The following is a 25,250-nucleotide window of genomic DNA, read 5'->3' on the forward strand; positions in this document are numbered from 1 at the left end:
AGCTTTACCGCGAATTTCAAATTCTGCCGTGACGTCAGGAGACGACAGCTAGATGTAACCACCGGGTAATTAAGTGAAACTTTATATTATTATAAAAATGTCATTTTTTTTTTTTTTATTCCGTAGTGGAAATTTGCCGTATCATGGCAGGCTACATATCTGACAATTTAGCTGGCTGTGCCATTTAAAGCCAGTGATGTCATAATTTTCACTCTTAATAATGTTTGTACTTCTAGTATGAATACAGATAAGAATTATTTTGATAAAAATACAATTTATAATTTTTGCCTTATATTTTTCCATAGTAATTTATTGGGATACGACTACGTAATTGATATCTGGTTAAAGGAAACAAAATTTCTCTAAATTGGGTAAATAATTATTGAATAACCATTTCTTTAGTTTGTTCTATGAACAATTGACCTTAAAACCAAATAAATACCAATCTGTACTGGTTTGCCGGTTCATGGCCAATTTATGCCAAAACCGGCATTATGTACCTATCTGTCGGATTCCAGCAAAATTGCATATGATTTCTTTCCGATTCATGGCAAAACAAAACAAGCTGTGGGTGCATCCCATTTACATGCAAGTAGATACCAAAGGCCGAAAATAATCAACTGTGCATGTGCACCGGAGATGCTGGCTAAATAGTCAAATACGTAGCCTGCCGTGACACAGCAAGATATCCATTGCCGTTTTTTCCAGATAGTTTATGAATTATTATAGTGCTTTCTGATAGTTTATGATGTAATTTTGATGAATTTACCATTAATTTCTGTTGGAAATTCTTGGGTTACTCATATCTTGTATGCCTTTTTTCTAATAATACAGTAAACCAGGGTTGTAAAGTCGAGTGGGCACCTTGTATAAATTGAGCAAAATGCAAGCCTAACCTAGCATAGGATGCTATGTCATCATGGATTAATGTTTTCTTTGACCATTGTGTTCAGTTATTGAGGGATTCCTTTTGGTACTTGAGGTTAATTTATAATTCAAGTACCTACGTAATTGGCTATATTATTGTTCTTCAATGCTGACTGTATTTTGTATACCATGAAATGTTGTAAGTAATAAACATAACTTTGATTTATGTTGCAGTCAGCAGTTATCATCATTAATTCCTTTAAATGTGCACAATGCCCACAATTTTTTTTTATTCCAAAGTAAAGTTTTCATAAATCTAGCTGATGGACTTACAGCCCATCAGCTAGGTGGCATCCCAACAATTGTTGTTGGAGTGGGAGATTAAGCTGGCCTTATGCCAGCACAGGGTCTTACTCTCTGTTTATTATATTTATTTTGAAGTTATTGAACATTGATTAAAAAGGGCTTTTAACTGAAGTAATCCTCTCAATTTTTCAGAAAACATCAGAGCTTGATTTCATTCAAACTTGGCTGCCTTTCGAACATCACTGAGTCTTCACTCATGATCAGGAATGTTTACGTATTTGTATTTCTGAGCAGGAGTTACTGGCTGTGAAAATGATTGATCGTTCAAGATTGCATCTGCAGTGAATTCTGGGACAGCGCTGTGAAGTCCTCAGTACTCCTCACATGATGGCTGTACAAGAGGAATTAAATGTAATGTATTTCATCACCTTTGTTGAGCTTGAATAATTAGGAAATTTGTTGATTTCTAGACAATGTAGGTAGATAAGCTTTTGTGTTTATTGCTGCATTTTATCCTCATATATGTCCAGTCATTGCTAGCTTTTAAGTGATTTTTGCCTCCTGTGAAGATTGTAATTTTGTGCAGCTGTGTTGTGTGTTTGGTGCTTGTTTTAGCAATTGCAGTTATCTTTTGAAGTTTTTTGATTGCTGATCAACAGTAAGATTTCCTAACTTTGTGTGCCAGTAAAAGAATGCTGTAGTTCATAATTATATTGGGTGTCCTTGTAAAGTGTCAAGCCTCTTGTTTTTTAAACCAACCCTATCAGTTTACTTATGCTCAGTCCTGCAGTTGACAGCAGCTCCCCACACAAAAGAAAGAAGAACCCTCACTTGGTCAGGCATCCCTTTGGGCAGTGCCTCTGGTGGCAACAAGGCTAGCAATTCCAGTATATCTTCCAACAAACAGCAGCTTGCCGCCTTTGTTCCTACAAACTATTGATTTTGCTCTCATAGCTTTTCATATTTTTTCTTTCTTCATCCATATTATATTGGGATTTCAATCGTCGTCGTCTTCCCAGCTTTATCCCTATTCGGGATTTCAATAGTTTGTGCATAACATTTCCCATTATACGTACTGGAATATTATGTTTATTTTCACTAGCTTTTTACTTTAAAACTGTCAGACACCCTTTATGAATGGAAAGCTTTGCCCTTAAGGGTTTCATTCTATATCAAGACTAAATTGCCTTGACTTCAAGAGATCCCATTTATATAATGACTTGCTAAAGAAGAAGCTAGTTATTTGGTAGCAATGATACCTGATTACTTTTCATTGAGTTTTAGGAAGGAATTGCCCTTACATCTCATTTTTTCCATGAAGAAATATTTTCTGTACAACTATATCAAGTTTTGTTTGCCTTTTCAATCTGGTCTGCCCAATAGATCAGCCTCCCCAGACAGGTCACGTCATCTTTATTAATCAATTTGTTTTAAGAGGGAACTTGGTCTGTTGGTTTTGTCGTTCCTTTTGTAGGTGGAGATTAGTGGTTGTGCTTCATAACTGCAAGTTAGAGGGATTCTGGTCATTTGTTTACAAGGTTAAGGAGTAAAGTAGATGGTGGCTAGGGGGTAAGATTTTGCGTGTTTTGGGGGGATTTCTATTTATAGAAATATCTTGGTCTTGGTTTTGGCCTCTCTGATGTGTAGCTTTATTTCTAAGGCCTCCACATTTCATTACTTATATGTAGTCAACTGCTTTTCTTTCATCAGGTTTGGATACATGAGGGTTTAGGTTTTCAGCTGTTGCTTCCACATTTCACTCTTGATGTTTGAGATATGACAAGATTCATTCAGTATGGGAACTCTTTTGAATTGGCATTACCTTAGGTGTTCATTTTTACTTTAATTGTTTTGCTCTGTATTCTCTAATTGTTTTGCTTTGTATTCTCTAATTGTTTTGCTCTGTATTCTCAGTTGAAGGGGTCAGTTTTCTGAAGAACTTGAAGGTTGCTTGTGTGGGCATTTGCAATGATAATAATCTCCACAATATTTGAAAATATTTTTAACTGTGGTTTCATTTAAATCCTTATGCCAGCCTTGGCTAGTCAGATTGGGACAAGTCAAGGCCTTCATTATTCCACAAATGTCAACAGAGTTGGCCTCTTATGTAAGTGGCTCATGTCCTCACAGTTAAGCCCTAGTCACGGTTTATCCTTTCAGATCATCACAGCTTTGGTAAGAGTTTGTCCCACACAACCATTTAGGTGGCTGTCATTTTATTTGTATCCAGATAATGATTTGTTCTCATCTGCCGTGTCAGATCTTTTTGTAACCTTGTTTGGGAGGATCCATACAAGTCTTGATTGATAGATTTCATAAAAGTAACTTACCAAACTTACCAAGTAATTACGTAGCTAATTTTTCAACTCGTGTGGCAGCTTAGATTTTGAAATACGCAGTAGTGCTTCTGTTATTTTAGATTAGGTGACTGGCCCCACCCTCTTTCAGGATTGATTAGGTACAACACAGCTGATGAGCTCTATTTGTTTCTGCCTGTTAATGACTGAGCTTCAGTTGTATGAGCAGCTTTGTTTTGGAGTTTTGTTGCCGTATGATGGTGTTTTCTTCCCATATTGGTGAAGTATTCTTGCTCTTGGTAGCCTTTGTGCTATTTATAGTTAGTTTAGGGTTTTTAGGACCTGAATTTTCACTGATTAAGACTATTTTTCATGGATGATGTGTGACTCTAGTGCATCTATTATTCATTTTTGCAGCAAAGGCTGCAAGACTAGACTGATGAAGGCCTCTTACAATTCTCATACCATCTATATAAATTCTAGGTGACAAGTATGCACAGATAATTTGATTTGTGTTGAATGCTGGGACTGGGATCAGGGAAAGTGGATGGTATCAGAGGTTCATTTAGACAAGCTTGAGAGGCACAGGAAAAGAAAGGTGGCTGTTAGAGCCAAAGCTAGGAATTTAGCTAACATCTGTAAAGCCTTTCCTTCCATTATCAGCCCTCTGACTGCACCACCTATTCCTTTACCTGGCTCCCATGCTTCTGACCCCAATCCCATTGCCAGTCTCGAAGCCAGATTTGACCAGGAATTAGGTCCCTTAGTGAATACTATGGCCCAGTTAGGGGCATCCGTTAAGGTCCTGAAGGACAAAGTAAGTGATAAAGGTGCAAGTGCAGCGTCAGTGGAGGAGGTGGCTGTTCGTCCTACCATCACTCCAAGACGGTCCCTGTCAGACTTCTCTAAACCTGGGAGGATGCATACTGGAAGTCCAAGGGATGTCGGTGGGGTTTGTCCATGGACAATCGAGCGGACAGCCATTGGAAAAGCGTCCAAATGAATATGCATCAGTTATCCTCTAGTGTTATGGATTCCAGTCTGGACGAGGTGCCTGTGGCACTTTCCCAACGAGTCTGTAAGTGGTTCAAGGAGACTTGGTGTAGTACCCAGCCTTCTTGTAGCTAGTGGGACAGCCTGGAACACTTTTCTCCAGAGCGCCCAGTGGAAGAGAGCCAGTATTTGGTGTGATAGATATAGAGTGGAGAGATTGGACAGCCTATATTAGCAGCCAAACCATTTTGTGACATGCACTGCCTGGCACCATCGCAATGCAATGATTATTATGTAAACACTGACGCAACCCTGTAATCTTTAAAATGTGTTTTCTCTGTTGTCTATCAAGACTGTCAAATGCTATATGCACCATTTACTGTATACAATATGTACTGTATGCAGAAATGAAAATAATTGAATTTGCTGTTATATTTCTTCTATAGTTAAGCCATAAAATTTTGTAGATATGGCAACTACATTCTGGTCATGCTGCATTGACAGTCAATTTTCTCAGCTGTCTTTGAAGATTGGTAAATTATCTTTGCAGCATTTACCAAGGGCAATGTGCACTATATGTAGAAGTAAAAATATTTATTCGTTTACCAAGGGTAATGTGTACTATATGTAGAAATAAAAATGTTTATTCTGTCTGCTTGAGCAATAAAGTTAACCAATGTGCTGACGTTATCTGCCTTTCTTACCACCATAAATTTACAGTTTTACTCTAGAGTCAGAACTAATTATTATTGTTCTTTACTCATGGGTCAAACTGACATGCGGTAAAATTTGACAACAGGATGTGAAAATAATTGTCATCTCAACACTGCCATCCCATATAAGCTTGATCCACAGTCATAATGATATAATAATAGCCTAGGTTTAATAGCCTGTTACTTATCAGCCAATATTCAATAGCATCTACAATAATTTTATTGGATTTAAAAATTTACTGTATCTGATACTATTGTAGTTTGCAGGGTTGTATAAATCTTGTTGTTGTCAGTGCTGATGCATATGCCAGATTGCCCCTTCTGGTTACTTCTTATTTGACTAAATCTTTTTTTAGTAGCCACATTGTTGCCTCTTAACATATTTTGTACTTCATAGTCTGTTGCAGAAACTTAAACTCATGCATACTAGGAGGTTTGAAAAAGTTCTTTGGCAGAAACTGCTAGCTGCAATATGTGATCCATAGTTTGGCTCATTATCCCATCTACAGTTTCAGGAAATTTTAAACACAAAATTGACAAAAATCAGTCCAGAATCACACGTTAACAACAGGCTTCCTACACTGACCGGCAGACATTTTTAAGGCATATTTGAACCTACAAGGCTACTTGCACATCTTATAAGAGAAACTATGTAATTACAATTTGCACCAATTCATATGCATACAGTTGTGATTCAGGGGAAAGTACACTTTATGTACTTTACAGAACCAGATCAAAGCATCTGAACCATGGCGTAGAAGCTATTTGTGCAGCTTCAAATGCAATTATTACCAGGAGGTACATATATAAAGCTATGCAATGTGTCACAGCCATACTGACTTGTAATTCAACATACTTATTTGCTTTGTAGTACAGTCTGAGTTAGGCTAGCCTGTAAGAATAACTTAGACTTTCATAGCTAGCCAAGACTTGAGCTGTATTTCACAGTGTGTGGAGAGGGACAGATAGAAGAAATCAGCATTCCTGAGGGTTATGCTAAGTTAGACTACCTTTGCTAAGCTATGGTAGGCTACCCGTGGTTATTTGATGATCAACCCTGGTAGACTGGCTCGTTGGTAAAGTTTACTTTTAAAGTTATAATGCAATATAGATTTGAAGTATGTATATATGGTAAGAATGATAATGGTAAAATTGAAGAATAGCCTACTACCTTTTATGTGTTCAGGCAGATCAAATTCAGCTGAGTCCTCTGCATACAAGGAAGTTTGAGTACTTATTGATGACATGCTGAATAACAGTATAACACTTCATTACACTTAAAAGTGCAGCAGCCCTAGGGATAGGCCATGTGATACTATGTACATTGTAGTAGTAGTAATAAGGAAAATTCTCAGACTTAACCATGGTTATATGGACTGACAGTAACCCTACATGCAAGTTTATTAGGCTACATGAATTCAATGTCAAATTGGCTTTAATAAAAAGCTTATTACAACATTCATTACTTTATTAGCTCAAAAGCAGGTGTGAAGTTGACTGTAATCTAACACACATTTACTTGAGGTTGTTTCAGCACAGTTATAAAGCTTTTCATGAATGAAAAAATGTCACAATCTTGTGAAATATGATTCCCTGATCTTACGTGATTCTGTTCCTGTATGGAACACAATTCATGGTCCAGCAGTGTGTGCCAGAAGTGGCTGTTGCTGCTGGTCTCGGCAATCGCTGCCACTGCCATTTGTGAGAATCATCATGTAACAATGGTATTGTGCCCAGGGGAAGGGCACTTTTGTGTGCTTTGCTGGCCGTCAGGCTTTTCCTCCACTGCAAAGCTCCCACTGAAGTAGAAGTGACCCATGGCTTAACCCCCCCACCACTATAGGTTAAGATGAACATCAATCAGAGGCAGTATTCACCTGCAGTAGCTCTTTTAACAGGTAAGGGAAAAAAAAGCATTATATCAATGCTGGCCAAATTTTCTATTTGCAAGACATTATACCACACTTCATGTTTTAGGGTAAAATATGTCCATATATTGCACCTCCATTCAATGTGGGATTCATCTATGTAATTACTTGGTAAGTTACTTATATGAAAATTATATTTTCATATATACTTTCCAAGTAATTTCGAAATCAGAGCCTGCCCCCTCCTTCTCATGGACATAAGGGCACAAACAAAGTGAGATTATTGGCTGGTTGTTCCTAGTGTTCCTCGTTAGTGGGTGGCGCTCGTCACCTAAATAAAACAATAGAATCGCTGTCGCGAATTTTTAAAAGGCTGCTGTGCGAGTAGAAACGTTAGGTATATGACTACTTGTAAGTATATATGAAACTAATTTTATTATGAAAATAAATTTAAAGCCTGGATTTGGAAGTTCCTGTTGGTTTTGGCAGATAAGGTAGCCAAACCTTTTTCCTCATTTCATGGATGTGCCACAGTCATTTCCAGTTTAAGGTCACCCTTAACGGCTAAGGTGGAAATCAGAACCTCTATGTTTAGTTCGCTGAAGATTGGGGAATCACATCTTAACAGTGGTGAAATCCCAATCTAGGCAGTTATAATTTTCATAGAACCTGAATGTTTTTTGCTATTTACTGATGTTAAGAAGGTGGCCTGTGAGTGTTGCTCAAGGACATAGGTATGCCAGGTAATAAGTTATAAGAATAGAAACAATGTTATGATGTAAATAGGGAGTTGTGGTGGGTGCTCCACAATTCTGTAAGACCCCCCAAAAAACACTGAACTCTCAACACCTTATATATATCAGTTGCTTTTGGACACTTTTCTACTTCAGCATTTGGTGCTGTAGATTGGACTTTTTTTTTTGTGAACTTTTTTAAATTTAAGAATCTTAGTTACCCTAGGGGCCACAAAGTTTGCATATGCACACCATTTGTTCCGATACGTAATACAAACCATCGGTCCTTTAACAATAGGAAGTAGCTAGCGGCAGCTGGAACGGTCGTAAGCTTCGAACAAGGGGAGAACGGTAGTTAACTGCTTGTCCGACAGTCGCGCGCCGCGCGACTGGGAGGTAAACAAATCACTTTTGCTTTCGGCCGCGGGTGTGAAGGACGTGTTCGTCATCGCTCTCATGCCGCTTCAAAATCGTCGTATGCTTTGTTTATATTGTGTTTTCTACTAATGGTTTGTTTGACTTGAAAATGAAACTGTAAGTACACTGTTTTCATTTTCATTACTTAATTATGAACCAACATGGAGTTATCGCCGTAGATGCGGCGATTTCCTCTCTTTTCATGAATTAAACCCTTGAATTATGTCTCGGTGCCGAGGGCGGGCGGGCGCGCTCGCGCCGAGTCATGTATTTTGGGCGAAAGTGTGTAATTGAAAAATGTAAGTACTCTTTTCATTATATTTTTGCCCTGTGCGTTCGTTACCGAGAGTGTGATTGCGCTCGGCACGAGCCTTTTAATTTTGTATAATAGAATGCAATGAAAGTGGATTCGCAATTGCAATATTCTTTTCATTTTCATTTATTTATTTGCATGAAATTTAATTTGGATCAATTTTCGTTCTTACCCGGGAATTGATCCTTACGATTTTTTTTATGTGAAAGTGAAATCGCAAGTGCAGTATTCTGTTTCATTTTCATATATATTATGATAGCATCATATTATTGGATCAAGTTTCCGTTCTTACCCGGGAATTGATCTTTTCCCCTTTAAGTTCTATGAAGTGAATCGCAAGGGCAGTATTCTGTTTCATTTTCATATTACTTTTCACTGCTGTGCGGGGGTAGGGGAAGCGAAGGTCTGCCAGGAAGTCGTCGGAAAGCTCTCCCGCGACTCCCTTGGTATCCGATTCTTCGTCTTCCTTCCTGCCCCCCGCCTCAGCTTCTTCGTTGTATTTTCTATTTGGGGTCTTCCTTGCGTTCGGTGGGTCGTGTCTTCCCCCGTGCGTGAGGGAACCCCTCTTACTAATCTATCTATGTTACCGCAGGTGCTACATCCGTGGGAGACGACCTTGGACAGGTATGGACCCCACCGCGGCGGCAGGGCGTGCCTAGCATCCACGGGCCTGCTGCAGCGTCTAGCGAGGTCTGGGGCGGTCTCCACTACTACCACGGCCGCTTATGCTGCTCCCCCCCCCCTCCTGGTCTACACTCCCCATGCTGTGTCGATGACGCCGTCTGCCGCTACTAGGGCCGCCGCCGTACCGAGGTGGGGTTGCCGCCGCCGCCTGTTTCTTCGTGTTGCCTGCCCCAGACTTCCGCTGTTCCAGCAGCTCGCCCCTGGACCGGCCGCCAGGACCCAGGTTCCGCTGGCTGCCGATGATTCTACGAGGCGATCGCTGGGCCTGCCGTACCTGCCGCTGATGTGATTCCCGCTGTTGGCTTGGCTGTCCCTTCTGGTCTACCGCTGCCGCTCCTGAGCTGGTTGCTGTTCCTGTCGCTCCTGGTTCCTGAGCCTGTCCATGCTGGTCCTCCCGCGGTGTGTCTTCCCCAGGTCCCAGGTCCTTCCGGACAGGTGCAGTCGGGCCGTGTTGCTTCGGCAATAGCCCCGGCTCCGGCCTGGATGGAGGACCTGACGACTGTCCTGCGTGAGCTGACGAGGAAGAGGAGAAGAGGAAGCTGTCATCTTCGTCTTCATCGTCTGCTGCTGCCTCTTCCCCTTCGACTTCTAAGGCCCATAAGCCGAAGAAGAAGAAGGCTGCCTTCCCCCCTAAGAAGTCTCCTTCGGGAACTTCTAAGGGCCCGTCCCACCACCCCGGTGGGACGGGGGTTCCTTCTGCTGGTCCTCCTGCTCCTTCGGGTAGCGTGGTGGCGGGGGGGGCCCGTCTCCCCTTCCGTAAGGAAGAGATAGACGGGGGAACAGAGGAGTATCGGTTAGCTCTGGTACTTCCTCGCCTGGTGCTAGCGGCGATGCCGCTACGCCAGGGTTCCGGCTCGGTCTCTCGTTCAGCGAGAGATCCCGAGTGTACGTTCTCCCTCGGGAGACCGTGCAGCCAAGTTTCAGCGCGCCAGAGTTCGCTCGGCGCCAAGACGCGGCACGGAGCAGAAGGCTGGTGAGAGACGCTCAGGTGACTCTTGCCAGGCCATCGGCCGCTCTTATGCTTGCAGCGACCAGCTGGTTAACCCGGGTTGTTTTCCCCCCTAAGAAGGCTCCTTCGGGACCTTCTAAGGGCCCGTCTCGCTCCGGCGATTCGGGGAGCTCTTCTGCTGGTCCTCCTGCTCCCTCGGGAACAGGGCCGTCTTTTCTTCTACCAAGGAGAAGAAGACGGGGACCAGAGGAGTACCAGCTTCTGGTCACTTCCTCGCCTGGTTTCTAGCGTTCTGCCGCTAAACCAGGATCCGCCTCCGGCTTCTCGTTAGCGAGAAGTACCGAGTGGACGGTCTCCCGCGCGAGACCGTCCAGCCAAAGTCTTGACACCCGAGCTCGCTCGCCGCCAAGACCGAAGCGCGGAGGAGAAAGACTGCGAGTGTCGTGCAGAGACTCCCGCTAGGCCAGTGGACGCTCTCGCAGCGACCAGCTGGCTGCTCGGGTTGACGTGACGGTCGCTGACCAGCCACGGGTTGAGGCGAGGAAGGGGTCCCCGCGGTCGTCGGTACCAGCCACGGCTGGTACCAGCGGCTTGACGCGCCGAGAGGACGCTCGCCGGTCTCACCGCGACAACGAGCCTAGCAGGTCACCTGACGCCGCTCCCATCGGGACCGGGCGGAGACGGTAACCAGCAACAGCTCGCCTGACGCTAGAGATCAGCGTCGACGTTCTCAGCCGAGCCTCTCGCCCCAGTGGCGAGCGGCAAGGCTAGGCCTGCTGCTCGATCGCCACCGCGGGTGGACGATCAGCAGCAGCCCTCCAAGCACGCTGGTCCTGCCAGCGAGCTAGGGGGGAGCGTCAGGTCTGCCTCTCCTGTACTTCAACCTCCTCGGGCTACACCGGGAGGAGCGAGGGTACCCTACCTGAGGTGGATCGCGAGAGGTGCGCCGCTCGCGATCCCGCTATGACTCACGTATGGACCATGGCACGGTTTCTAGGACCGACCAGGACATACGCGCAAGTTAGCTGGAGGCGACCGTCAGGGGTCTGCCGCTGTTCCTCATTCTGAAGGAGGAGTATCTCGGGATCTGTTCTTGTGGGAGGGACTGGACGGTCCTACTCCGCAAGACGCGGTTACTCCCGAGATACAGAGGAATTTGCAGAAGTCATTAAGCTGATTCGTCAGCATAATGACCTTGCGGAAGGATTGCCGCTCCCACAGCAGAGCCCACGTCTCTGCTCGAGTCGTTTTGGGGCCCGAGAGGGAAACCAAACCGACGGTGGGTCTGCCGCGATCGGAGCTTGCCGATTCTGTCTCGAACCAGAGTCTCTCGTCTCCGGACAAGAAGGCTCTCTCAGTTCTGGCCGGTCGATCAAGCAACTTCCCACCTCCTCTACTGCGACAGCGGCGTTTTCTACGTGTCTTCGGACACCGTATTTAAATACTCCTTGGCGGTCCTCCTGAGAGGTTTCGACCTCGACGAGGACTGGAATGAGTCGCGGACGGTATCGGCTCTCTCCTGTCAGGTGTCGATCAGCCCCACCCAGACGACGTTCACAGTGGCGGCAGACCCTTACCTACAGTGAGAGTTCGTAACCCTCCGCGGGAAAACGTTTTCTCCTGACGATACGTTTTCCCAGACTCTGAGAGGCCATCGCCGCAAGGCGAAATGGCTGCTCCTACTCTTCTCCTACTGCTAGTTCCACTGGGAAGGCGAGCGAGTATCCAATTCCTCCCCCATTCCCCTCTCTCCTTACGCTATGAGGGAAATGGGGAGGGATCCTACAGAGATTTCTCTGTAGGATCCCACGTTCGGGACTGCGCTACCGGGGGGACCTTCGGGTCCTACCTGACGTAAGCCCCGGTCGTTGAGGAGGAATCCTGCCCCATTCTCGATTTCTACGGGAATCGAGAGGACCCACCAGCCGATATCGTTTGACGAATTCGGTGGGGGTTTCGCAGACTGCTTAGAATTCCTACGGAATTTTTCTAGCGCATTCAGTGTTCGAGTTTTTTACGATCTCCAAACACTTAACGCGATACCACGGTCCAAAGTGAGCGAGACGAGAATCCCCGATATACACGATAATCGGGAACCTCGCCTATGCTCGAATTCCTGGAATTTCTAGCATTGGAAGAAGACTGCTGCTGAAAGAAACTATCTCACAGTAGGCGACCAACCTGGAATAGTGAAGATCGGACGGGAATAATCCAGTTTGGCTTGAACTATCGTCTTAGTATTCTGTTCACCATTGAAGCTTTCCTTCGAGGAAGACTTCTCCTTCACTCTCTTGATAGAGATGGAAGGTGGTCGATCTCCAATCCTTATTTTGTTTTCTTGAAGGAAAGAATTTAGGATGGAGATCGTTGTTCAGAATCCTACAAATATATACGTATATTAACCTCGCGACATGATTCTACTAAACAGTTGAATTGTCCGAGGGGTAGGCGCATATCCTAGTTAATCTACGGATTGCGACTTATAAGAAGAAGATTCTAATTGAACTGCAAACTCGGGGTTGCCTGCAACCTCCCAGAAGTTTTCAGTTTCAATTTTATATACTTATGGTTTTGTCACGACAACACCATTTCAACTTTTATATACTTATGGTTTTGTTCATGAGACTTACTTGGCAGATATATATATAGCTGTATTCTCCGAAGTCCGACAGAATTTCAAAACTCGCGGCACACGCAGTGGGCGGCCAGGTGGTAGTACCCATTCCCGCCGCTGGGGAGGCGGATATCAGGAACCATTCCCATTTTCTATTCATATTTTTCTGTCGCCGGTCGGTAAACACCTGTTTACCAGACCTCCGCCCAGGATTTTTGGATTTAACTCGTTATAAGTATCTGGATTGACTTTTTGGTTTTGACTCTGGATTGTGGATTGGCATACGCGATAGTGGACTGTTTTTGGATTTTGGATTGGCTTTTGTATGAACGTGATGTCGGGATCAAGTTCAGTGAGCTTCAGAGTGTGTGTGAGAAGTGATTGCAAGGTGAGGCTACCGAAAGCATCGGTAGACCCCCACACAGTATGTATGGGGTGTAGGGGGCATGTTTGTTTGCTAGTTGATCGTTGCATTGAATGCAAAAGTTTGACTGAGGATGAATGGAAGGTGTATGAATCCTATCGGCGTAAGCTAGAACGCGATAGGATCAGGAGGTCTTCCTCTAAAAGCGGTTCTACGAAAGGTAAGGGAAGTAACATTTCGCCTATATTAACACCAGTAGAATTTGCTTCACCTAATCCTGTGTTGTTGCTGAGGGCCCTAGTTCTGTGTCTGGAGAAGGTAATGCCCTTTCTCTGATTCTAGAGTTCATTGCGCACTCTAGAGTCCAAAGTGTTGGCCCTTGAAAACGGCTCGACTAAAGTGTGTGATCGTGCCCCTAGTGTTGTGGAGGGGGCGTCAGATCGGCCCCATAATGCCTCTAGGTCTAGACCTCTGTCGGACTCCCAGACCTCAGGGAGTGGGCATGTCGAAAGCCGCAAGAGGGTTACGGGGGCTCCCCACCGATCTGGCGTCCCTTCGGCAGGACCTGTTGCTACTTCCCAGGCTGCCAAGGAGCGTGCTCAGGCTCGCATCCTAAGGACTGCTTTTCGTCCTCCGAGGCGCCCTCCCCGCGCAAGGGGTGGAGCTCTCGGAGTGACTCACGTCCGTTGAAAAGGACTTTTCCTAGGGAGGACGCTTTACGTCCCCTCTCTCCGCTCTCGTTGCGGTCGTCGCCTGCGTCGTATGACGCGTTTCCTCCACAGAAGAGAGGTAGGACGTCGTCCGAGGACGACGCTGAGAAGCGCTTCTCTCGCGCCTCGGAGAGGCAGGTTGCTGTTCCTGTGAGAAGGAAGGAGGCGTCCCCCCGCCCCTCGTCTTCTCGCAGGCGCAGCCCTGTTCACCTCCTCTCGGTTCTTCACCTACGAAGAGTATTCTTGCGTCGCTTCAAGACCAATTGTCGACCTTAATGGCTCGGAAGACTCGCCCAGCAGCAGTTGAGCCTAAGCGAAGGAAGGACGCTAGACTGCCTGTCAAGAGGACGAGGCAGTCTCCTTCTCTGTCTCCTCGTTCGTCGCTGTCTCCGCCCGCGCGTCAGGACGCCTTTGAGGACGCTCGACAGGACGCCTTGGAGGACGCGTTTGAAGACGCTCGGCAGGACGCTTTTGGAAAGACGCTCGTCGGGGTGGTGGCTTTGTTTGACGCTTTGCCTGTGGAGAAGGCTTTTGAGAGCGCTCAGAAGGACGCTTTGAAAGCGAAAGCTGGACGCTTGAAAGCGAAAGCTGGACGCTTGAGCGTCAAGCGTAAGGACGCTCCTCGAGAGAGACTTAGAGTTTCCTCTCTTGACGCGCAGCGAGGTCAGGACGCTCTTCGTGGTTCGAGCTCTAAAGATCGACAGAAGGTCGGTCGCTTTGAAGAGGCGGATGTTAGTCTTCCTCGAAAGCCTTTGTTGAAGGCTAGACCCGCTGGCGCAACGCCCTCTCCAGAGGTTCTATCTCCTTTGCCTCTTCGGGAGGAAGGAGAACATAGTAGTCCGGCTGACTCAGTGGAGGAAGAACAGCCGTCAGTTTCGTCGGTTTCCGACTACAAGGTGCTGGTACGACTTTTACGTTCCTTGTTTGGGGAGAAGTTCCAGCCTGCAGCTCCTAAGTCTCCGCCCTCTCAGTTTTCGTCTTCGAAGTCGGGCAAGGTTTCGGAAGTGGTGGAGATGAAGACTTCCTTATCCACTAAGAGAGCATTCAAGAAATTGCAGGACTGGATGGAACGTCGGAAGGATCAGGGCAAGTCGACTTTCGCCCTTCCTCCTTCAAGGCTGAGTGGGAGAGGCGGCATTTGGTATGAGACCAAATCGGAAGTAGGAATTAAGATCCCGTCCTCTTCCCAAGGGGACTTTGCTAGTCTGGTAAGACGCCCAGAAGAGATCCCTTTTGTCGTCCGCGAAGATTTCTTGGACACCAACGGAGATAGACCATCACATGAAAGGTCTGTTAAAGACTCTGGAAGTCTTTAACTTCCTAGACTGGTGCCTAGGAGCCCTGGATCTTCAATCTAGGAGTCCTGATTCTTTGAGTCTGGGGGAGCTGTCCAATGTGTTGTCATGCATGGACAAGGCCGTCAGGGATGGTTCGGAAGAGTTAGTGTCTCATTTCGGCACTGCTTTCCTCAAGAAGAGAGCGCTATTATGCAATTTCACAGCGAAGGCTGTTTCTGCATCGCAGAAAGCAGAGCTTCTCTTTGCACCTCTTTCGAGCCATCTCTTCCCCCAGCTATGTAAGGGACCTGGCAGTGAGGCCTACAAGAGAAGGCTAAAAAAAAAACCCAGGATCTCTTGGCCCAGTCTTCTAGACGGACGTCCTGCAGTCCCCTATTCCACGTCGTCGTCGGGACGACCTCCTAGGAAGGTTAAACCCTTTCGGAGCGCTCCTCCTCGAGAGCTGCTCCTCGAGGGAGAGGACTTGCAAGAGGAAGAGGTTCCTTCAAACCTAAATCCTCTAAATGAAAAGAAAGTCCTTCAGATGCCTGTCGGAGCCAGGCTAAAGTTCTTTGCGGGGGCGTGGAGAGAGAGAGATACAGATGCGTGGTCCCTCAAGATAGTAGAACAGGGGTACAAGATCCCCTTTGTAGACCCTCCTCCTCTTTCAACGACTCCCAGAGATCTTTCCCCGTCGTATCAAGGGGAGAAACAGCAGGTTCTTTTAGATCTTTTGGAACAAATGATCTCGAAAAGAGCGGTGGAGCAGGTCCTAGACCTGGGGTCACCAGGATACTACAACAGACTTTTCCTGGTACCAAAACAGTCGTCGGGTGGCGTCCAGTCTTGGACGTAAGCAGCCTGAATCTTTTCGTAGAAAAGAAAAAATTCAAGATGGAAACACCTCAGTCGGTTTCTAGGAGCCTAAGACCGGGCGCGACTGGATGGTGTCCTTGTTGGACCTACAGGACGCATACTTTCACGTGCCTATCCACCCTCTTTCAAGGAAGTTTCTGAGGTTTATGCTAAGGGACAAAGTTTGGCATTCCGAGCCCTTTGTTTCGGTTTAAGCACGGCTCCGATGGTATTTACCATGCTCATGAAGAACGTAGCGAGATGGTTACATTCTGCAGGAATAAGAGTGTCCCTGTATCTCGACGATTGGCTTATCAGAGCATCGTCAGAAGAAAGGTGTCTGAAGGACCTTCACTTCACGTTGGCCTTGGCGAAGTCCCTGGGACTTCTAGTCAACCTCGAAAAGTCGCATCTGACCCCAACACAGTCCATCGTGTATCTGGGGATTCAGATGGATTCGTGGCTTTTCGAGCGTTTCCGTCCCAGGAACGACAGCTGCCAAGGCTTAGAGAAAGGCCGGCATCCTGGGGAAGGAAGCTTGCTCGGCGAGGGAATGGATGAGTCTGCTGGGAACCATTTCCTCGCTGGAAAAGTTTGTTTCCCTGGAAGACTACACCTCAGACCTCTCCAGTTTTTCTTTAGGCAGACGAATGGAGAGTCAGAGAGGATCTGGATGCGACCCTTTTCATCACCGAATCGGTGAAGAACCATCTAAGATGGTGGTTAGATCCTCGGAAGTTTCGAGAGGGGTTGTCCCTAAAGCTTCTGAGCCCAGACCTAGTGTTGTTTTCCGACGCTTCGGTGTCGGGATGGGGAGCAACACTGGGAGGGGAGGAAGTGTCAGGCACCTGGAAGGGGGAACAGGTGTCCTGGCACATCAATGTAAAGGAACTAGCGGCGGTTTTTCTGGCGCTACAGTTCTTCCAACAAAAGGTTGCAGAGAAAGTAGTCCAAGTCAACTCGGACAACACCACAGCCCTGGCGTACCTAAAGAAGCAGGGAGGTACACATCCCCCCGTCCTCTGTTTTATTTAGCGAGGGAGATTCTGCTGTGGGCAGATGCGAGACGGATAAGGATCCTGACGAGATTTATCGCAGGAGTCCAGAACGTCAGAGCAGACCTTCTCAGCCGGACAAGATCAGATCCTGCCAACGGAATGGACGTGCAACCAGGACGTCTGTCGAGAGCTCTGGAGACTGTGGGGGTGTCCGTTAGTCGACCTCTTTGCGACGTCGAGAACAAAGAGGTTGCCTCTTTATTGCTCTCCTGTGCTGGATCCGGGAGCAGTCGCGATAGACGCACTGCTCTGGGACTGGACGAACCTGGACTTATATGCCTTCCCGCCATTCAAGATCATGGGGAAGTAGTAAGGAAGTTCGCGGCATCGGAGGGGACGAGGTTGACCCTGATCGCCCCGATGTGGCCCGCGAAAGAATGGTTCACAGAGGTAATGTCATTCATCATAGACTTCCGAGGACATTGCCCTGGAGGAAAGATCTACTCAGACAGCCCCACTTCGCAAGATATCACCGAAACCCTCTCCGCTCTGGGTCTGACTGCGTTCAGACTATCGAAAAGCTGGCCAGAGCGAGAGGTTTTTCTAAAGCAGCTGCAAAGGCGATCGCCAATGCTAGGAGAACGTCCTCGAGAGCTGTTTACCAGTCGAAGTGGGCTTCCTTCAGGGCATGGTGTAGAAAGGAGGGAATTTCCTCTTCCTCTACCTCTGTGAGCCAGATAGCCGATTTCCTGCTATTTTTAAGAATGTGCAGAAACTGGCGGTCCCGACCATCAAGGGATTATAAGAGCATGCTGTCGGCAGTCTTCCGACACAGAGGACTAGACCTGTCTGATAACAGGGATCATTCGATCTCCTGAGATCATTTGAGACATCCAAGATACCTCAGGCGAGGCCTCCTTCTTGGAACCTGGATTTAGTCCTTAGACTGTTAATGTCGAGTCCTTTCGAACCTCTACATGAAGCGTCTCTTAGGAACTTGACTAAGAAGGCTCTTTTCCTACCTGCTCTGGCGACGGCGAAGAGAGTTAGCGAAATTCAGGCCATTTGTAAGAGAGTGGGCTTCAAGGGGGACAATGCTGTCTGCTCTTGAGTACACTTTCTTAGCAAAGAATGAAAACCCGTCGAACCCTTGGCCAAGGAGCTTTGAAATCAAGGGTATGACAAGCCTTGTGGGCCAAGAACCTGAGAGAGTCCTGTGCCCTGTCAGGGCTCTAAAGTTTTATGTCCACAAGACTAAAGAAGTACGAGGTCCCTCAGATAATCTCTGGTGTTCGGTTTGCTAAACGCCCCGATATACCGTTATCCAAGAACGCTTTGGCGTTCTTTCTGAGGGACGTCATTAAAGAGGCTCATTCGTCTTCCACACAGATCGATTTGAGCCTCTTGCGAGTGAAAGCTCACGAGGTCAGAGCTGTTGCAACCTCGCTTGCCTTCCAAAGGAACATGTCGATCAAGGACATCCTTGACGCCACCTTTTGGAGGAGCAATTCAGTATTCGCCTCACACTACTTGAGAGATGTGAGAACGATATTACGAGGACTGTTGTTCTCTTGGGCCATACGTTTTTCGCAGACACAGTCTTGGGGGCTGAAGGTAGAAGGTAGCTCTCTCCCTATCCCTTAGTTAGGTTTAGGTTAGGAGGTTTTAGTTGATGTGTTTTTTGGTTGTGGTGAGGCTTTGGTGAAGACCTCCCATCTTTTAGCTTAGTGTTCAGGGGGTCTTTGTTAGTTGGTCAGGTGGTGGTCAGTTGCTTCGTTGCCCTCATTTGTATGGCTCTATGCTCTTGTCACATTGAGGTCACGTCCCCGTTGACAGAGCATTCAGAGCGCACCAGCACTACAGGTCTCCACCTGGCTGGCAACTCTGATTAAGCACAAGCAGGCTGTAGTGACAGTAATCACAGAGTCTACTTTGCTAACAGGTGAGGAACCAAGGTGTATATCATCTACTTAATTTAAGTTTCCTACAAATCCTATTCTGTCTCTTCCCACCATCCGAAGGTGGGATTCAGCTATATATATATCTGCCAAGTAAGTCTCATGAACAAAATGTTATTGTTATAATACAATTAAGTTTGTTCATACTTACCTGGCAGATATATATAATTAAGTGCCCACCCACCTCCCCTCAGGAGACAGTGGCACTGATAAAATATGAATAGAAAATGGGAATAGTTCCTGATATCCGCCTCCCAGCGGCGGGAATGGGTACTACCACCTGGCCGCCCCACTGCGTGTGCCGCGATTTTGTTTTTTGAAATTCTGTCGGACTTCGGAGAATACAGCTATATATATATCTGCCAGGTAAGTATGAACAAACTTAATTGTATTATAACAATAACATACTTATGGTTTTGTCACGACAACACCATTTCAACTTTTATATTTACCGAAATTCGTTTCGCCTAAATATAATTGGTCGAGCATATCTTTTATGCTCGGTAGTTCGAGCCGAACGCATTCCTTCGTGGAATAATGGATTACCTGGCAACTCAGGATGACGAGTCAGCGAGAGCTCAGGCTCAACTACTGCGTATTGAACTGCCTGATAGCAGCTCAGTATCAGCTGGGCCTCCGATATGCACGGTCAGTATGTCTCTCTCTCCCCTGCTTTGATTGACTACCGAACCGTATCTCTGCCCAACAATCATGGACTTAGGTCTCTGATTAACGGGGATTCTCGCAATAATGAAGGACCATCTACTGCTGTGACGCTAGATTCCATCGCCTTCGACATTGCGAGAATTTTCAACAGAGATATCTCTTGGACTCTTTCATCTTTCTGTTTACCGCACGGTAACAGAAGTCTGTACAAGTCTCCCGCTGCATCGCACTGCGATAATGCGAATGATTTTGCAGACATCTGAGTTTGTCTTCAAAATATCTCGTATTCGTAGGTGTACAATTGTTCATTGTTCAACCCGAATTACGAGATGTGTCAGAAGACATCGCCTACTTCTCTCCGACCTGACAGCTCTACTTCCAAATGTTCAGCCCATGAGAAGCAGTTCTTCAGGCGGCTTTCCCCTGTGTTTTCATTACTGAAGAACGCCCCGCTTTCATTGCAACTACGACTTCTCACCGGACAGCAATGAAATAGCGGTTAGCGTTTTCAGTCATTTGTAAGCACAGGTTATGAATCTTGAGAATCCTTCTCTCGATTCATCTGTGAAGACGTAGGTTGCACTCAATATCTACCTTCGTCTTCAACGGTACATAGTGTTGTTTCTCCTTAGCTGAGATTCAACAACCATGAGATGTTTTACCTTCAGGGACCTCGGTCTCTAGAAGGCAATTGACTTTCGCCTGTTGGGCACATGCCTTAAGAGAATCATCACCTCGCTGTCCGGCATTGGTGACAAAACAAATACATTATTTGTTTGGTCTCTCAGGCATAAACCCTTTTAAACAAGGCGAAGGTCACGTGACTTACTCGGATGCTTTGACAACTTGCCTCCTACCGAACGCAGTCAGTCGGCAGCTGTCAGAGCGGCCGAGTCAGTTACGAACTACGCTGTTGACTTAGTTCGGTTGTTACAGAGCAATCATTACTTCGTTTTAATAGCTTGTCACAGTACCCATACCATTGACACCCACCATGGAGTGTCGGTGTCCTATCCACTACCGAGAACTTCGCTGCATGGGGATAGGAGGATGCGAGAGACTTCGTGGCAAACGGACAGACCAGTATGGGTACTGGACATCACCGAAGTAGAGAAGAGGGATAGGTCATGCGACTATTTCCTTCTTTCCTCTGAGGAACTGCATGACTTCTCCTGCGAAGTCAAGCATCCAGGTGATGGGGATCCGTGACGCTCGATTTCGTACCGAACTTCGTAGCGAAGACTCAGAACCCTTCGGTCCCTGACGATTGGTTCGAGTCGTTCACAATTCCCTCCCTAATGGACTTCACCGCCTTCGATGCGAAGGAGATGCTGCCTTGTCCGCAAGAACTTCTCCGTGGCGCAGGTACTGAAGGCAGGGGTCTGGTCCAACCAGACCACATGCCCTTCCTTCTACCTTCGGGATATTGCCCACAGGTCCTTGGATCTTTTTCCTTGGGACCCGATGGTGGTTCTGCTCAACACGTTGTGTAGCGAACCCAGACCCTCGCAGGCTGAACAGCATCGAGTCCTGGTGTGACCGTAAGAATGGATGAGTGAATGAGAGTGTGACTGGCTCCTCTTCCCATCTTTTTCTTCCCCTCTACCTGTGGTTAGAGGGACAAAGACGGTCGTCACCCTGCTGGATAGGACAAGATGCAGGTGAGCTACTCAACAGAGCCCCATCCTATCCCTTTCACTAGGGATAGGAGCGTATATCCACCCACTTTCCTCCAACAGGGGAGGAAGTGGATGCCAGCTTGAGACAACCCATACTTTATGTTGCCTCTTGCAAACAGGAACAAGTTCTTGCTTGCTGGTACGAAGTGAATACCGTTGCCTCTCTCTTAGTACTCTACTCGGCCCAGAGGTCTGACCATTGATCCTGTGGTGCACACCCCGATCAATCGGACAGAGGCTTGGATCCCTCCCTCGCTCTTACGACCAGGGAGGCATTCCAGGGATGGACGAACACCAGTCTGTTCATCAAAAGACTCAGATTCCTCCCACCAAGAAGTGAGTCTTCCTATTGTTAAAGGACCGATGGTTTGTATTACGTATCGGAACAAATGACAATTTGTCGAAAATTGCATTTTTCCTAACTATACAAACCTGAGGTCCTTTACATATAGTCCCTCCTCATGCCACCCCTCACTCTGCGTATTTTGCATGGGCCAAAGGCAAAAGTGATTTGTTTACCTCCCAGTCGCGCGCGCGACTGTCGGACAAGCAGTTAACTACCGTTCTCCCCTTCCTCCCCTTGTTCGAAGCTTACGACCGTTCCAAGCTGCCGCTAGCTACTTCCTATTGTTAAAGGACCTCAGGTTTGTATAGTTAGGAAAAATGCAATTTTCGACAAATTGTCATTTTTTTGGCCACTGAACTAACTGTATGATTTTATTGCAGTGATTCTTAAACATTTCCAAGTTTTTGACCTTTTGATTTTGTTTTTGGGCTATGTCAGCCTTGCCCTCTTCATTTGACCCATACTGTGTTTACCTCTAGATTATAGCAGTCTTTGTATGAAATCCTTAACAAGGTGCAAAGAATATAACATGGTTTACTTTTTATCAGAGATATTTTGCAATGCTACTACATGGTTCTAGTCAGACCCTCAGCCCCTTATTAATACTTAGATCTGAATTTCTGTCTTTGTTGACTGAGAAGGTCTCACCGACCTCTTTGGTTTAAACAGGAAGGCCTTCCCATCCAAAAATAAAGTGTAATTTAATACAAACCCATCAATGTATGTACTACTTTGTAAAAAGTACCCTCCTCCAGACCCTGCACAAGATTTAGTAGGGCTGGTAAACACATGGCAGAACATAACTACCACTGGTGGCACTTGAAGCACTGCCCAGAGGGACTCCTGGCCTAGTAAGGAGTCTTCCTTCTTTCATTGGTGTGGATGAGCTGTTGCAGACTGCAGGATTAAGTGCATGTGAACTGACAGAGTTATATTGAAAAACAGGTTTTGTTTTTAAAAAATCTCCTTTACTCATGTAATGCATAATAAATATAATTACTCATAATATTCAATAGGTGATTCATTCAGGGATTGGAAAAGATTTTGAGTTATAGCAGAGTACTGTATTTGGGCAAAGAATGGTTGATCTGCTCAGAAACTCTCAAATTTCATTTGTTGCCTAGCTATCGTATGATACAGACGTGTTAATTACACTTTCTCTATCTCATAATTCTTCTTTTTGCATTTGTGGATTAGGTCTTTACATTTGTCTCTTAATTTTAGCAAGGGTTTAATGCCACATATGCTTACATCAAATTTGCCTATACTGTTATGTACACTATTACCTGTGCAAGTTTGTATTCTTTAGCTGAAGATACTTTTCAGTTCAACATTAAAATTTCATTAGTATTTTCAGATAGACAGTGTTGGACCCAGAAAATACTATAATTTGGCTGTGAGAATGTTCTCTTCCTTCATTTTTTAAAACTTCATCTTAACCCTTTTACGCCGATTGGACATAACCCTTTTACGCCAATTGGACGTATTAAATGTCGACGAAAATTGTCTGTCAGGTGCCGAACCGACGTACGAAACGTCGACGAAAAAAGTTTTTTAAAAATTCGCGGAAAAATAGTTAAGGCCTACTAGGCGAAAACTTTTGAATCACGCGCCTTGGGGGATGCTGGGAGTTCACGGATCAAGCTGTTTTGTTTACAATCTTTACCCAGGCGCGCAAGTGCGAATTTCTTTCTTCTCGCACTAAAAAGCATCAGCGACATATCTCAGAAATTATTTTGTCACTCTGACATAATTTTTGCCCCATTTTATATTAGCCGTTACATAGAGTTTTATATATGAAAATGTGCGCAATTTCATGGAGAAAACAACTCATGGGTGTAGCTTTTATCAGTTTTGAAATATTTTCATATAAATAACGATAACAGCCAAAATTTCAACCTTTGGTCAACTTTGACTCTACCGAAATGGTAGAAAAACGCAATTGTAAGCTAAAACTCTTATATTCTAGTAATATTTAATCATTTACCTTCATATTACAACAAATTAGAAGTCTCTAGCACAATATTTTGATTTATAGTGAATTTATGAAAAAAACTTTTTCCTTACATCCGCGCGGTAACTCTTCCGAAAAAATCAGAAATGTTTTCGTCCGATTGTCGTAAGGTTTGCACAGTTTTATATTAGCCGTTACATAAAGTTTTATTCATGGAAATGTGCGCAATTTCATGTAGAATACGTACAACTAAAAACAACCCATGGTTGTAGCTTTTATCAGTTTTGAAATATTTTCATATAAATAACGATAAGTGCCAAAATTTCAACCTTCGGTCAACTTTGACTCGACCGAAATGGTCGAAAACCGCAATTGTAGGCTAAAACACTTACATTCTAGTAATACTCAATCATTTACCTTCATTTTGCAACAAATAGGAAATCTAGCAAAATATTTCGATTTATGGTGAATTTTAGAAAAAAAAACTTTTTCCTACATCCGCGCGGTAACTGCCGAAAAAATCATACATTTTTTCGTCCGATTGTCGTAATGTTTGCACAGTTTTATATTAGCTGTTAAATAAAGTTTTATTTATGAAAATGTGCGCAATTTCATGTAGAATACAACAAAAAACAATCCATGGTTGTAGCTTTTATCAGTTTTGAAATATTTTCATATAAATCACGATAAGTGCCAAAATATCAACCTTCGGTCAACTTTGACTCGAACCAAAATGGTCGAAAAACGCAATTGTAAGCTAAAACTCTTACATTCTAGTAATATTAAATCATTTACCCTCATTTTGCAACAAATTAGAAGTCTCTAGCACAATATTTGATTTATGGTGAATTTATGAAAAAAAAAAAAAAAACACATTTTCCTCACGTCCGCTCGGTAACTCTTCCGGAAAAAAATAAGAAATTTTTTGTCCGATTGTCGTAATGTTTGCACCATTGTAAATTAGCCGTTACATAAAGTTTTATATATGAAAATGTGCACAATTTCATGTAGAATACAACAAAAAACAACCCATGGTTGTCGCTTTTATCAGTTTTGAAATATTTTCATATAAATCACGATGTGCCAAAATTTCAACCTTCGGTCAACTTTGACTCGACCGAGATGGTCAAAAAACGCAATTGTAAGCTAAAACTATTACATTCTAGTAATATTCAATCATTTACCTTTATTTTGCAACAAATTGAAAGTCTCTGGCACAATATTTCGATTTATGGTGAATTTATGAAAAAAACTTTTTCCTTATGTCCGCGCGGCAACTCTTCCGAAAAAAATTTTTCGTCCGATTATGGTGATGTTTGTACCATTTTAAATTAGCCATTACATAAAGTTTTATTAATTAAAATATGCACAATTTTTTGTAGAATACAACAAAAAACAACCCATGGTTGTAGCTTTTATCAGTTTTGAAATATTTTCATATAAATAATGATAAATAGAAAACATTCGACCTTCAGTCAACTTTAACTTGACCGAAATGGTCAAAAACTGCAAATGTAAGGCCGGCATACAAGAGACACTTTCAGAAATACCTGCTCAGTGTTTAAGGGTTAAAACCCTTATGGATAGAGTCAATAGGCCATAAACCCAAAGGGGTCCAAAGGAAAAATCAGCCTCCAGAGTGAAAGTATTGGAAAAAAGGATAAATAAATATGAGAGACAGAAAATAA

General features: G+C 44.8%; 1 protein-coding gene across 2 annotated transcripts in view; it reads left to right on the forward strand.

The window, feature by feature from the left end:
* LOC135210751 (phosphatidylinositol 3-kinase regulatory subunit alpha-like) overlaps nt 1–25,250 on the forward strand; it is a 584,655-nt gene that overhangs the window by 13,838 nt on the left and 545,567 nt on the right. For both annotated transcript variants that reach the window (XM_064243583.1, XM_064243584.1), the window contains exon 2: nt 1,366–1,584. The gene's annotated coding sequence lies outside the window, so the exon portion shown is untranslated. The remainder of the gene's footprint in view (nt 1–1,365; nt 1,585–25,250) is intronic.

This window comes from Macrobrachium nipponense, chromosome 4, assembly GCF_015104395.2.
Source record: "Macrobrachium nipponense isolate FS-2020 chromosome 4, ASM1510439v2, whole genome shotgun sequence".
Lineage (NCBI taxonomy): Eukaryota > Metazoa > Arthropoda > Malacostraca > Decapoda > Palaemonidae > Macrobrachium > Macrobrachium nipponense.